General features: G+C 46.7%; 1 protein-coding gene across 1 annotated transcript in view; it reads right to left on the bottom strand.

Annotated features, from left to right (window-relative positions):
* RAD21 (RAD21 cohesin complex component) overlaps positions 1-14252 on the bottom strand; it is a 241038-nt gene that overhangs the window by 44695 nt on the left and 182091 nt on the right. The gene's annotated exons all lie outside the window — the stretch shown is intronic.

Here is a 14252-nt window from a genome sequence, read left to right as displayed (position 1 = left end):
TGGAATCTGACCGAAATGAAGAGTATCCTTCCCTGATGACTGTGAGGACTCAGAGGTCAGACGTAATGAGATCCCATCTTTGATAAAAATGATGGAGACGACCCCCTATGGGAAGAAGAGAGAACAGAGGCAGAAAGATTGATGTTATGCTCCGTTTTAGATGGTCAAAAAGGCTGAGCAGACTTGGGCACAGCAGGAGTCTGAGATTTATGCTGCCTGTTTTGTTGTTGCTGCTGTTTCTTAGGAGGCGGCCTTGAATAAGATGTTGCCTTCTGAGGATAACGCCTCCGAGAAGATGGAGGAGGTCTGTAACTCTTAGCAGTGAAAGGCTTCGACTTCTGCTCAAGACAGGCATTTTGTAGCTGCCTCAATCGAGTCATCAAACAACTCATTCCCTTGACATGGAATGTTGGCCAGTCGATCTTGCAGATTGGAATCCATATCTATGATGCGGAGCCAGGCTAAACGGCGCATCACCACTGAGAACACATCATATGCAGCTTGAACCATATGCATGCAAAATTAACCTAGAGTGGAATGCATATGCTGGAACTCTGGCAGGCGATGTTCTGGAAGATACTTGAAGAAAGTAGGCATAGCATTAAACCAATGCTTGAGATATGATGTAAAGACAAAATTGTAGTTTAAAATTCTATTTGTCATAGAATTTTGATACAGCCGATAGCCAAACTTGTCCATGGTCCTTCCCTCTCAGCCAGGTGGCTGAGAGGGAAGACTCAACGAGTAGAGATTGATGGGATAGTTGAGACTTTTCAAAGCCCTTATAGTGGATCATTTTATATCGAGATTCCAGTTTTGCTGGCACAGCAGGAACGGTATCAAGTGGTGTATCATGATTTCTTTTCAAAGTTTGAGTGAGAATCCCATTCATGGTTAATTTTAATGAATCCCTAGGAGGATTAGGTATACCCAGTTCTTCCAAATACTCCTTAGAGCAGGGGTAGGGAACTCTGGTCCTCAAGAGCCTTATTCCAGTCAGGTTTTCAGGATTTCCCCAATGAATATGCAGGAGATCTATTTGCATGCACTGCTTTCAGTGCATATTAATTGGGGAAATCCTGAAAACCCGACTGGAATACGGATCTCGAGGACCAGAGTACCCTACCCCTGCCTTAGAGTATTTTGAATCAGACTTCAAAGTGATGTTAAGATCTTTACTCATTTGGCATAGAAATTTGGTAAAGGTGAATGAGAGCCCCTTGAAGTACCTCGCATAGCCAAGAAAGAAGTTGAAGCCTCTCTGGAATATTGATACCTGAGGTCTGCATCCACAAGCAAAGAAGCCAAGGAAAGATCGCTTCTGGAGTGAGCTGGAGAAGCGGAACTTTTCCATTTGGAAGAACCAGCTGGTGAATAAAACCTCGCAGGAGAAGAACTCGACTGACGAGAATGCTGTGGTTCTGCAGGAGATTTCCTCGACAAGGAAGCTGGTTGCCTCGAGAAACAAGGTCTGTCAAGAAGAAGGCCTGGGCCTCGATGAATGTCTGGAGAGATGGTGTGGAGAAGAGCTGTGCCTCGGAGAACGAGGTGGTGAACTTGAAACCAGCCTCGATGAAGAATGTTGAAGAGTCCACACCCTGTGCCTTGAAGAAGGCAATGCCTTATTTGTGGAGATAAGGCTGGAAGTTGGAGATCGAAGTCGAGACACTGATAAGGACTCAGCTCCTTGTGCAGATGTATCTCGAGGCACTCGCAAAGACAACTCCTTGCATAGAGGGTGTAGATTGATCTTGAGGGACTCTTAAAGACTCGACTCCTTGAACTAGGCCAGTACTGGGCAGACTTGCACGGTCTGTGTCTGTGTCTGGCCGTTTGGTGGAGGATGGGCTGGGGAGGGCTTCAATGGCTGGGAGGGTATAGATGGGCTGAAGTAAGTCTTAACAGAGATTTCGGCAGTTGGAACCCAATCACAGTACCGGGTAAAGCTTTGGATTCTTGCCCAGAAATAGCTAAGAAGAAAAAAAAATTTAAATTGAATCAGGTTGGGCGGACTGGATGGACCATTTGAGTCTTTATCTGCCATCATCTACTATGTTACTATATAGAGTGTGTTACTTTTGCTGGAGGCACTCTCAAGGATTCGACTCCTTGTATTACTGCCGAGTGCTCAAGCTGGCCTGCAGGAAGCAGGGTTGAGGCAAGAGTTAATTTGGCAAGCATGTTATCAAACTCCTGATGCAGAATAACTTCCAACATACTCTGCAAAGCCGGCACCGAGACCACTGGATATGGTACTATTGGTGTGGCTATGGACTCCAAGGAAGATGACCTTAAGGAATTGTGTTGCCTCAATTTTGAGACACGTTTCCTGGATAACCTCGGACTCACTGGTTCTAAGGAGTGGCATGTCCTTAGGGGCTGGCTTAGCTATCTTACCTGATGGAGACACCAAGGATAACAGCGCCTCAGGGGAAGATTTAGCCAATTTCCCAGAAGACGAAGACTTCCCCTATCGAGGAAAGTTTGATCATGGTCAAGGTCGAAGGTTTTGGCTCCATAGATGACTTTGCTGGAGTCGAGGTCAGGCCCGGAATTGGGGTCAAGGCCTTAGGTAAAGGCCGATCCATTGCCCCAAATTTTTTTCAATCGGAACTCGATGATGTTTATGGGCTCGATTTTGAAATGTAGCACAGTGGGTGCATGACTCCGGTCGATGATCAGGACCTAAACACTGTACACACCACTTGTGTGGGTCAGTAAAAGAGATCGCGCGTTAACATCGGCTACACTTCTTGAACCCTGTGACCGGCCGGGACATGGAATGGAACATGGCCGAGGTGAAATCGAAGCCCGCAGACTGAAGCCGCGAAGTAAGCCCTGCCGTGACACGATTAAAAAAACAAATAAAAAACTTTAAAAAAAATTTTTTTTAATCAAACGCACAAATAAACATAGCGACCCTGTAAAGAAAAAACACGAGCCGCAGTGAGAGAAGGCACGAGTAGAACTAACTCTTGTGCAGAGCCTTGAAACAAGGGTTTCTCAGCTCCACGGAAAACTTAGAAATGAGATGCGCGCCCTACTTCGGGCGGGAAGACACTTGCGCATGAGCAGTGCAGCAGTCATGAACTTTCTAAAAATTCTTCAAGCAAGTCTGCTTGCGAGGCTGTCCGCATCGGGGTTCAGTGGATGACATCACTCATATGTTGAGAATATGCTGCCTGCTTGTCCTGGGATAATAACATTCCGAAATGAGATTAAAAAACAAACAAACATATAGAAACGCTGTTGGAAAACGCATAGAACAAAAATCTTGCAGTGACAATGTCCCCACAACTCACCAGCTAAGCCATAGCCGCTGTTCTTTGATCTCCCCAGCCCTAGAAAAATACTATAACCTAAAGAAAAAGCAAAATCTTCCCACAAACACCACCACAAAGCACTGCAGGTAGACAGAAAGGGAGGTGTGCTGTACCGGTCTGGAAGGTTTAAAAGAAAGAAAATTAGCGGTAAGGATCTAATTTCTCCTTTATCAACCTTGCCAGACTTTCACTGATGGGACATATCAAAGCAGTACCCTTCATGGGTGGGACCCCCCGAAGGGCCGACACCAAAACACGCTCACCGAATACCGCGTTCTGACACGCCTGAACCTCCACATGATAGTGTTGCACAAAGGAATGCAGAGAAGACCAAACTGCAGCTTTACACAAATCCACTGGAGGCACAAGCGAAGACTCAGCCCAAGAAGCTGCCTGATCCCAAGTGGAATGAGCCTTGAGGAATTCCAGAACAGGTTTCTTCTGAAGAAGATATGCGGAAGCAATACTCTCCTTAATCCAGCGTGCAATGGCAGCTTTGGAAGCGCCATCCCCCTTACGAAAACCCGCAAGGACAAAGAGATGATCCGACTTCCATAATGCCTGGGTCCGCTGAACATAAGAGCGAAGGACCCGACAGACATCTAACTTGCGCAACTGCCACTTCTCCGAATAGCCCTCCCGACTACCCAAGACCAGAAGGACTACAGATTGATTGACATGAAAAGGCAAAACCACCTTCAGCAGAAAAGAAGGAACAGGCCGCAAAACAACCCGCTTCTTCAAAAATTCCAGGAAAGGAGGCCTACAAGGGAAAGCCTGCAGCTCAGAAACATGTCTCAGAAGTAATAGCCACCAAAAAGACCGCTTTTAAGAGTAAGGTCTTTCAACGAGCAGTCACCCAAAGGCTCAAAGGGAGGATGAATCAGCACAGACAGGACCAGATTAAGATCCCAAGAGGGAACAGCCGGCTGTATGGGAGGCCTGAGCAATTTGGCCACCTGCAAAAAACGAACCACCTCCGGAATAGACGTTAAATGCTGACCCCGTAACAGCCCACAAAAGGCAGACAAGGCCGCAAGCAGAACCCAAAGAGAAAACCAAGCCAGGCCCTTGTCCAGGCCATCCTGCAAGAACTCCAAGATGTTAAGCAGAGAAGCATGAAAAGAAGCCACTCCACGTGCAGCATACCACTCCTCAAAAATACAACAAACGCGTACATAAGCCCAAGAATTGGAAAGTCTCTGGGACCCCAAAAGAATAGAGACCACTTTATCAGAATAACCCTTCTTACCTGGGCATTCCCGTTCAAAAGCCAAGCCGTAAGACAAAAGGGACCCGATCGAATAGAAGATTGGGCGAGAGAGACAGAAGCAGGGGTCTGCCACCAGATGACGAACCAGATCTGCGTACCACGGACGCTTGGGCCAGTCTGGGGCCACCAGGATCACACAGCCAGGATGCCGAGCAATGTGAAGAACTCTGACGATAACGGCCATGGAGGGAAAAAGTACAGAAGGCCCGCCATCAGCCATGGCTGAACTAGAGCATCCAGCCCCTAGGCCTGAACATCCCTGCAATGACTGAAGAAGTGGGGCGTTTTGGCATTGACACTCGTGGCCATTAGGTCCATGAGAAGCTGGCCCCAAGTCTGCACTACTAACTCGAAGACCACAGCACTTAAAGACACCACTCTCCGAGATCTAGCACATGATGAATGAAGAAATCCGCCTGGACTGGAGTGAGCTTTGACAGAGACTTCAGTAGTTGGAACCTATGAACAGTACCGGGCAGAGCTTTGAATTCTTGCCCAGACATAGCTAAGAAGAAGAAAAAAAATAAAACCAACAAATTTTTAGATTGAATCAGGTTGGGCAGACTAGATAGACCATTCGGGTCTTTATCTGCCGTCATCTACTATGTTACTATGTAACATTCTCTACGCCTGCAATGTGAGAAGCCGAGAGGTCCAGAAGATGCAACTCTGCCAGGACCATGAGCAGAGCTGCTTCTTGCACCACTAGACAACTTCTGGTTACCCCCTGATGATTGACATAGGCTACCACCATGGCACTGTCCAAGAGAACCCGAATACACTTGCCCATCAAGAAGGACTGGAACGCTAACAACGCCAGACATTGATCGACCAAGACTTCTCCTCCTGAGACCAGCTGCCTTGAGCAAAGCAACTGAGCACTGAGCTCCCCAACCAAGAAGGACTGGTGTCTGTGAGAAGCACCATCCACTGAGGCTGATCCAAACTCACCCCTTGCACCAAATGGGAAGACTGAAGCAGCAATCCGCTTTTCTTAATTGACCATGTTAGATGAGAGGGCATCTAACACCCCTGAACAGGACAATGGTTTATTTATATTCTGCCCTTACTCAAGGCAGGTTACAATGATTGCAATGGGCTCCCCAGCCCCGAAGGCTGGAATCTGTCATCACCATGATCTAAGAGGCAATGTGTAGCAGTACGACCCAGCGGAGTGATTGCAGGAGAAGCTACCAGTCCATGCATGCTCAAGCTTCCAGAGTCCAAGGAAGACAGGCCTGTAAGGCATCCCTGTGTGGAGCCCAGCGGGAGAGCAAAGCATGCTGAAGAGGACTCATTTGCGCCTTCGCCCAAGGAACAACCTCCAACATAGCAATCGGTGATATCAGAACCTAAAGATAGTCCCATGCCGAAAGAGCCAGTAGCTTCAAAAGGAAAGAAATCTAGGCACATCATTTCCACCTGCGAGTTTCTGGAAGATAGACATGCAGCCGTGTCGAAGAGAATTCCCACATATTCCAGTGACTGCACGAATGTCAGATTGCTCTTTCTGAAATTGACAATTCTGCCCAGGTCTTCCAGCACCTGGAGCACCTGCTCCACCATGCGCCGTCCCTCAATCAACGAAGAAATTCTGATCAGCCAGTCGTCTAAGTAAGGGTGAACCTGGAGACCCATCTTTCGCACGTAAGCCAACATGATCATCATCTTGGTGAAGGTCCGGGGTGCTGTCACCATCCCAAAAGTCAGAGCCGAGAACTGGTAATACCGTGTCAGAACATGAAACCGCACAAATGAGCAAGAAAGACTCTCTCTGAAGGGCCTTTGCGCACTTCCAGGTGCCTTGAACTGCGGCCATGACCTTTAGTGTGCCTCAGCTCGAGAAAGTTTGCAGGACATTGGTTGTCATATGTTAACAAAGAGCTATATTCCACAGGTGGATCTTAAACTTTACCAGAGTTTGTTTGGGTCATGTAAGATTCAGCATACAAAGTTTCATCAAAATCCATGATGGTGAGATGGGGAGCCCTAGACGACTTGACACGGAATGACCCGAGGCTAATCTTGTGAAACTTATCAAGCAAGTACTCAGTGATAGTCTGGAGAAAAAGTGAAGGGGGAGTTGGAGGGGATGGCAACTTGAGTAACATAACATAGTAACATAGTAGATGACAGCAGATAAAGACCCGAATGGTCCATCCAGTCTGCCCAACCTGATTCAATTAAAAATTTTTTTCTTAGCTATTTCTGGGCAAGAATCCAAAGCTCTACCCGGTACTGTGCTTGGGTTCCAACTGCTGAAATCTCTATTAAAACCTACTCCAGCCCATCTACACCCTCCCAGCCACTGAAGTCCTCCCCAGCCCATACCCCACCAAATGGCCATACACTAAACTAAACCTAAGGTTTGTATACCGCATCTTCTCCACGATCGTAGAGCTCAGCACAGTTTACAGGACTAAGATAGAATGGAACTCCAAAGGATGGTTGTGGATTAAGAGTAAGGAGAAATAGAGGGTTTTAGGGTACCAGAGAGGGGGAGGTGTTACATTTTTGAGAAAAGCCAAGTTTTCAGATATTTTCGGAAGAGTTGGAGGGAGCTCGTTTCGGAGAGGGGATGTAAGGTTGTTCCAGAGCTCAGTGATTCTAAAGGGGAGGGATGTTCCTAGTTTTCCAGCATGGGATATACGTTTTATAGAAGGGAAGGATAGTTTTAATTTTTGGGAGGATCTCGTGGAATTAGGATTAGAGGAATTCCAAGATACTGGAATAACGGGAGGAAGAATGCCGTGAAGGATCTTGAAAGTTAGGCAGGCACATTTGAAGTGGACCCTAGAGATTATTGGAAGCCAGTAAAGCTTGGACAGAAGTGGTGAGACGTGATCAAATTTACTTTTTGAAAAAATAAGCTTAGCCGCAGCATTCTGAATCTGCTGGAGTCTGAGGAAGCTTTTCTTAGTTAGGCTTAAGTAGATAGAGTTGCAATAGTCTAATCTGGAGAGGATGATGGATTGTACAAGGACGGCAAAGTGTTTTTGATGGAAACAGGATCTCACTTTCCTCAGCATATGAAGGCTAAAGAAGCATTTTTTTTACCAGGGAGTGGAAGTGGTCATTGAAGGATAGTGAGGAGTCCACGATGATGCCCAGAACTTTGCTTGAGAACTCAAGCTGTAGTGTGGGGCCAGAAGACAGTGGAATGGAGGTGGGTAAATGGTCTAATATTGGACCGAGCCAAAGTAGTTTTGTTTTGGACTCGTTTAGTTTCATTTGAAAAAGTGAGGGCCCAGTTTTGGAGGTTCGATATACATGAGGATATGTTCTCGGAGAGGTTAGTGAGGTTTGAGTCGGTCTCAAGGAGGACAAGAATGTCTTTTTGTCATGATTAAATGCCATTTTTCTATTAATTATACACCACTTAGTGATGAAAGAGGGGAAGGGTTTAATGGGAGGGTTTATGATCTTATAATGAATAATGGGCTTAGAGGGAGGGTGGAGGGAGGGTTGCATTTATATTTATAAGATACAATGATAAGATGTTCAAGTGATCTAATTAATAGTGTTTATTATGATTTCTGTACACTTGATGAAAGTTTAAAAACAAATAAAGAATTTAAAAAAAAAGTGTAAAGTGTTTCAAGGGGGGATAGATGGAGGAGTTTCAGAGAGGACATATAGATATTGAAAAGAATAGGAGATAGAGGTGAACCTTGCGGGACTCCACATGTCGGTTTCCAGGGGGAGGATGAGGTGCCGTTCATGTTAACGGTGTAAGAACGGGAACGTAAGAATTTTGAGAACCAGTCTAAAACTGTGGAGCTGATGCCTATCTCGGAGAGTTGGAAAACTAAAATATCATGATGGACAACGTCAAAAGCAGCAGAAAGGTCAAATTGTAGAAGAACAGTGAACTTATTACGAGAATGAAGTTGTTGAACCTTAGAGATTAGTGAGGCCAATAGGGATTCGGTGCTAAAATTGGGTCTGAATCCATATTGGTAAGGAAGGAGAATAGAGAATCTTTCTAAGTAGGATGAGAGTTGGGAAGATACGATAGACTCTAGCATCTTGCTATTGGACGATAGCTGGTTGGAGTGGAGGGGTCTACATCAGATTTTTTAAGTAGTGGGGTCAAAGCAATGTGTCCCATTTCAGAAGAGAATAGGCCCGATAGAAGGGCAGAGTTTATAAGTTTGGTGAGAGATGCGATGGCCTGTGTGGGAATTTTCTCAAATAGGTAGGAGGGGAATGGGTCCAAGGTACAGTTGCAAGTTTTTAGTTTGAGTCAGAGTTTAGAGACCTGCGATTCGGATACGAGCTCAAAGTAGTCCAAGATCTGTCAGCTGGGATGGGGTTGAAGATAGGTAGTGTAGGGATGGAATCGGAGGGCACCAGGGAGTTGTAGGAGACTATAGGTGGGAAGGAGCATCTTAGAGAAGTAACCTTTTCATAGAAGAATTTTGCTAGAACATCAGCTGACGGAGAAGAGGGGAGCAGGAAGGAGTCGTTTTTGGAGGTTAAGGAGTGCCAGATGGTAAACAATGCAAGACTGCCCAGTAATGGCCTTAGTTCAATATTTAATATTATTTTCTGATTCTAGATCCTCTGTGTTCATCCCACGCTTCTTTGAACTCAGTCATAGTTTTACTCTCCACCACCTCTCTCGGGAGCCCATTCCAGGCATCCACCACCCTCTCCGTAAAGTAGAATTTCCAAACATTGCCTTTGAATCTACCACTCCTCAACCTCAAATTATGTCCTCTGGTTTTACCATTTTCCTTTCTCTGGAAAAGATTTTGTTCTACGTTAATACCCTTCAAGTATTTGAACATCTGAATCATATCTCCCATCTCTCCTTTCCTCTAGGGCAGCGATGGCGAACCTATGGCACGCGTGCCAACTGTGGCACGCAAAGGCCTTGCAGCTGGCACGCGCAGGGCCGCCATCAGGGCAGAACTACCAGGGGGTGCACAGGAGAGAGAGCTGAACGGGGACGATGGGGGACCCGCGGGGTTAAATATAACTCGAGCCGCGAGGCTCGTCTTCTACTCCGACTGCCCTGCCGCTCACACAGCCGATCGGAAATCTTCCCCGACGTCAGCGCTGACGTCGGAGGGAGGGCTTAAGCAAAGCCCGCCCTCCAACGTCAGCGCTGAAGTCGGGGAAGATTTCCAATCGGCTATGTGTGCGCGGTGGGACAGGCAGGAAATAGAAGACAAGCCTACGCGGCTCGAGCTACATTTTGCTGAGAAAGTTGCTAAGATGGGCTGGGAGACAAACGGGGAACACAAAAGGGGGAGGGAGTGCGTTTAGGACACAGAAGGCATGAACTTGGGAGAGAGGAAAGGAGGGAAAGAGATGCTGAGGTGGGGGAGGGAATGGGTTTTTACACACAGAAAGCATGAACTTGGCAGAGAGGAAAGGAGGGAAAGAGATGCTGAGGTGGGGGAGGGAATGGGTTTTTGCACACAGAAAGCATGAACTTGGGAGAGAGGAAAGGAGGAAAAGAGATGCTGAGGTGGGGGAGGGAATGGGTTTTTGCACACAGAAGGCATGAACTTGGGAGAGAGGAAAGGAGGGAAAGAGATGCTGAGGTGGGGGAGGGAATGGGTTTTTGCACACAGAAGGCATGAACTTGGGAGAGAGGAAGGGAGGGAAAGAGATGCTGAGGTGGGGGATGGAATGGGTTTTTGGACACAGAAAGCATGAACTTGGGAGAGAGGAAAGGAGGGAAAGAGATGCTGAGGTGGGGGAGGGAATGGGTTTTTGCACACAGAAGGCATGGACTTGGGAGAGAGGAAGGGAGGGAAAGAGATGCTGAGGTGGGGGAGGGAATGGGTTTTTGGACACAGAAGGCATGGACTTGGGAGAGAGGAAGGGAGGGAAAGAGATGCTGAGGTGGAGGAGGGAATGGGTTTTTGCACACAGAAAGCATGAACTTGGGAGAGAGGAAAGGAGGGAAAGAGATGCTGAGGTGGGGGAGGGAATGGGTTTTTGCACACAGAAGGCATGAACTTGGGAGAGAGGAAAGGAGGGAAAGAGATGCTGAGGTGGGGGAGGGAATGGGTTTTTGCACACAGAAGGCATGGACTTGAGAGAGAGGAAGTGAGGGAAAGAGATGCTGAGGTGGGGGAGGGAATGGGTTTTTGCACACAGAAGGCATGAACTTGGGAGAGAGGAAGGGAGGGAAAGAGATGCTGAGGTGGGGGATGGAATGGGTTTTTGGACACAGAAAGCATGAACTTGGGAGAGAGGAAGGGAGGGAAAGAGATGCTGAGGTGGGGGAGGGAATGGGTTTTTGGACACAAGGCATGGACTTGGGAGAGAGGAAGGGAGGGAAATAGATGCTGAGGTGGGGGAAGGAATGTGTTTTTGGACACAGAAGGCATGGACTTGGGAGAGAGGAAGGGAGGGAAAGAGATGCTGAGGTGGGGGAGGGAATGTGTTTTTGGACACAGAAGGCAAGGACTTGGGAGAGAGGAAGGGAGGGAAAGAGATGGTTGTGTACACGGGGAATAGAAGAAAGGAGAATTTTTGGTCATAGGGAGGGAGTGAGGTACAGACAGTGGCATACCAAGGTAGGGGTGGGGGCGGTCTGCCCCGGTTTTACGCCCCAAGGGGGTGCACAGCTGGCCACCCTCCAGTGTTCTCCCTAGGCTGGCAAACTGCATCTCTTTAGCCACTTGAGTGCCACCGCCGCCATTGGTAACAGGCCGGTGCCAAGTTCTCCCTGCTTTTCCCTGTGGGGCCGACCAACTCTTGCCACCCGAGTCAATTCTGATGTCGGAGAGGACGTTCTGGGCCAGCCAATCGCTGCCTGGCTGGCCCAGAACGTCCTCTCCGATGTTAGAATTGACGTCGAGCGGCGAGAGTTGGTCGGCCCCGTGGGGAAGAGAAGCAGGGCGAACTCGGCGCCGGCCTGTTCCCGATAACGGCAGTGGCCGCCTATTCCCCAGTGGCGGTGGCAGCATTTTCCCAATGGTTGTGGCATAGGGGAGGGCAAGGAGAAAGAAAGAAAGGGGGGGACAGCGAGCCAAAAAAAAAGAAAGAGGGCTGGGTGAAATAAAGAAAAATGGGGCACGGAGAGAGAGAGAAAGACAGACATACAGAATGAAAGGGGGTATGGAGAGAGAGAAAAAGAAAGAAGGGGGCAGGGTGAAACAAAGAAAAAGTTTGGGGAGGGAATGAGGTCTGGAGGAGAGAAAGCATACAGGAGGCTGAAAAAAGGAAAGAAATATTGGATGCACAGTCAGAAGAATAAAGTGCAACCAGAGACTGATGAAATTACCAAAGGTAGGAAAATGATTTTATTTTCAATTTAGTGATCAAAATGTGTCCGTTTTGAGAATTTATATATGCTGTCTATATTTTGCACTATGGCCCCCTTTTACTAAACCGCAATAGCGTTTTTTAGCGCAGGGAGCCTATGAGCTTCAAGAGCTGCGTGGGGCATTCAGCGCAGGTCCCTGCGCTAAAAACCGCTATCACAGTTTAGTAAAAAGGGAGGGGGAATATTTGTCTATTTTTGTATAGTTGTTACTGAGGTGACATTGCATAAAGTCATCTGCCTTGACCTCTTTGAAAACCCGCGGAATATAAATGATAATTAACATTTTCTCTGCATACAGCTAGTGCACTGCGATACTCACTGCTTTGTGTTTTTAAAATTTTATTGTTGGTAGATCATTTTGACTTGGCCACAAAGGTAAGGGGGAGGGAGGGGAGCTGCTGAAAGAGTCTACCTTGACGTGGTTGCAGGCTTACAAATCTTTTGGTCAAAGAGTGTGGCGACAGAGAAAAGTATGTGTGTATTCGGCCCATGAATGAAATCATTAAAACATTATAAATTGCCAATAAATTGAAATGAAAACCAAAGGATTGTGAATCAAATTGATTCTCTGACAATACAAAGATTCCAACCTTTAAAAATGATGTTACATAGTTCAGGAAACTTTATAAAGAGTTTTTAGATACTAAAATCTTGTTATTAAGGTTTAATTGACGTGCTGGCACTTTGAGGAAATTCTTTGGTTTTGTGCGTCAGTTTGGGCACTCGGGCTCAAAAAGGTTAGCCATCACTGCTCTAGGGTATACATATTCAGGGCTTCCAGTCTCTCCTCATACGTCTTCTGGCGCAAGCCTCCTATCATTTTCGCCGCCCTCCTCTGGAACGCTTCAAGTCTTCTTACGTCCTTCGCCAGATACGGTCTCCAAAACTGAACACAATACTCCAAGTGGGGCCTTACCAATGACTTGTACAGGGGCATCAACACCTTCTTCCTTCTACTGGCTACGCCTCTATTTATACAGCCCAGCATCCTTCTGGCAGCAGCCACTGCCTTGACACACTGTTTTTTCACCTTTAGATCTTCGGACACTATCACCCCAAGGTCCCTCTCCCCGTCCATGCATATCAGCTTCTCACCTCCCAGCATATATGGTTCCTTCCGATTATTAATCCCCAAATGCATTACTCTGCATTTCTTTGCATTGAATTTTAGTTGCCAGGCATTAGACCATTCCTCTAACTTTTGCAGATCCTTTTTCATATTTCCCACTCCCTCTTTGGTGTCTACTCTGTTACAAATTTTGGTATCATCTGCAAAAAGGCACACTTTTCCTTCTAACCCTTCAGCAATGTCACTCACAAGCATATTGAACAGGATCGGCCCCAGCACCGAACCCTAAGGGACTCCACTACTCACCTTTCCTTCCTCCGAGCGACTTCCATTAACCACCACCCTCTGGCGTCTGTCCGACAGCCAGTTTCTAACCCAGTTCACCACTTTGGGTCCTAACTTCAGCCCTTCAAGTTTGCTCAACAGCCTCCTATGAGGAACTGTATCAAAGGCTTTGCTGAAATCTAAGTAAATTACATCTAGCATATATCCTCGATCCAGCTCTCTGGTCACCCATTCAAAAAATTAAATCAGGTTCGTTTGGCATGATTTACCTTTTGTAAAGCCATGTTGCCTCGGATCCTGTAACCCATTAGATTCAAGGAAGTACACTATCCTTTCTTTCAGCAACACTTCCATTATTCCATTATTTTTCCAACAACTGAAGTGAGGCTCACCGGCCTGTAGTTTCCTGCTTCATCCCTGTGACCACTTTTGTGAATAGGGACCACATCCGCTCTCCTCCAATCCCCAGGAACCACTCCCATCTCCAGAGATTTGTTGAACAGCATCTTTTAGTTTAGCAATTCCATTTTTCATCTTCCTCCTTTCACTAATATATCTGAAAATTTTGTCTCCCTTTTTTACATTTTTAACCATTTGTTCTTCCGCCTGTGCTTTCGCCAGACGTATATCTCTCTTGGCTTTTTTCAGTTTCACCCTGTAGTCCTTTCTGTACTCCTCTTCTTGGGTTTTTTATATTTAACGAATGCCAACTCTTTCACCTTTATTTTCTCAGCCTCTAGTTTGGAGAACCATATCGGCTTCCTATTTCTCTTGTTTTTATTGATTTTCTTCACATAAAGGTCCGTAGCCATTTTTATCGCTCCTTTCAGCTTAGACCACTGTCTTTCCACATCTCTTATGTCCTCCCATCCTAACAGCTCTTTCTTCAGGTACTCTCCCATTGCATTAAAGTCCGTACGTTTGAAATCTAGGACTTTAAGTATCGTGCGGCTGCTCTCCACTTTAGCAGTTATATCAAACCAAACCGTTTGATGATCACTACTTCCCAGG

This window comes from Geotrypetes seraphini, chromosome 2 (assembly GCF_902459505.1).
Source record: "Geotrypetes seraphini chromosome 2, aGeoSer1.1, whole genome shotgun sequence".
In the NCBI taxonomy this organism is placed as follows: Eukaryota; Metazoa; Chordata; class Amphibia; order Gymnophiona; family Dermophiidae; genus Geotrypetes; species Geotrypetes seraphini.
Note: the sequence above shows the minus strand (reverse complement) of the source record. Positions and strands in the feature narration are given on the sequence as shown.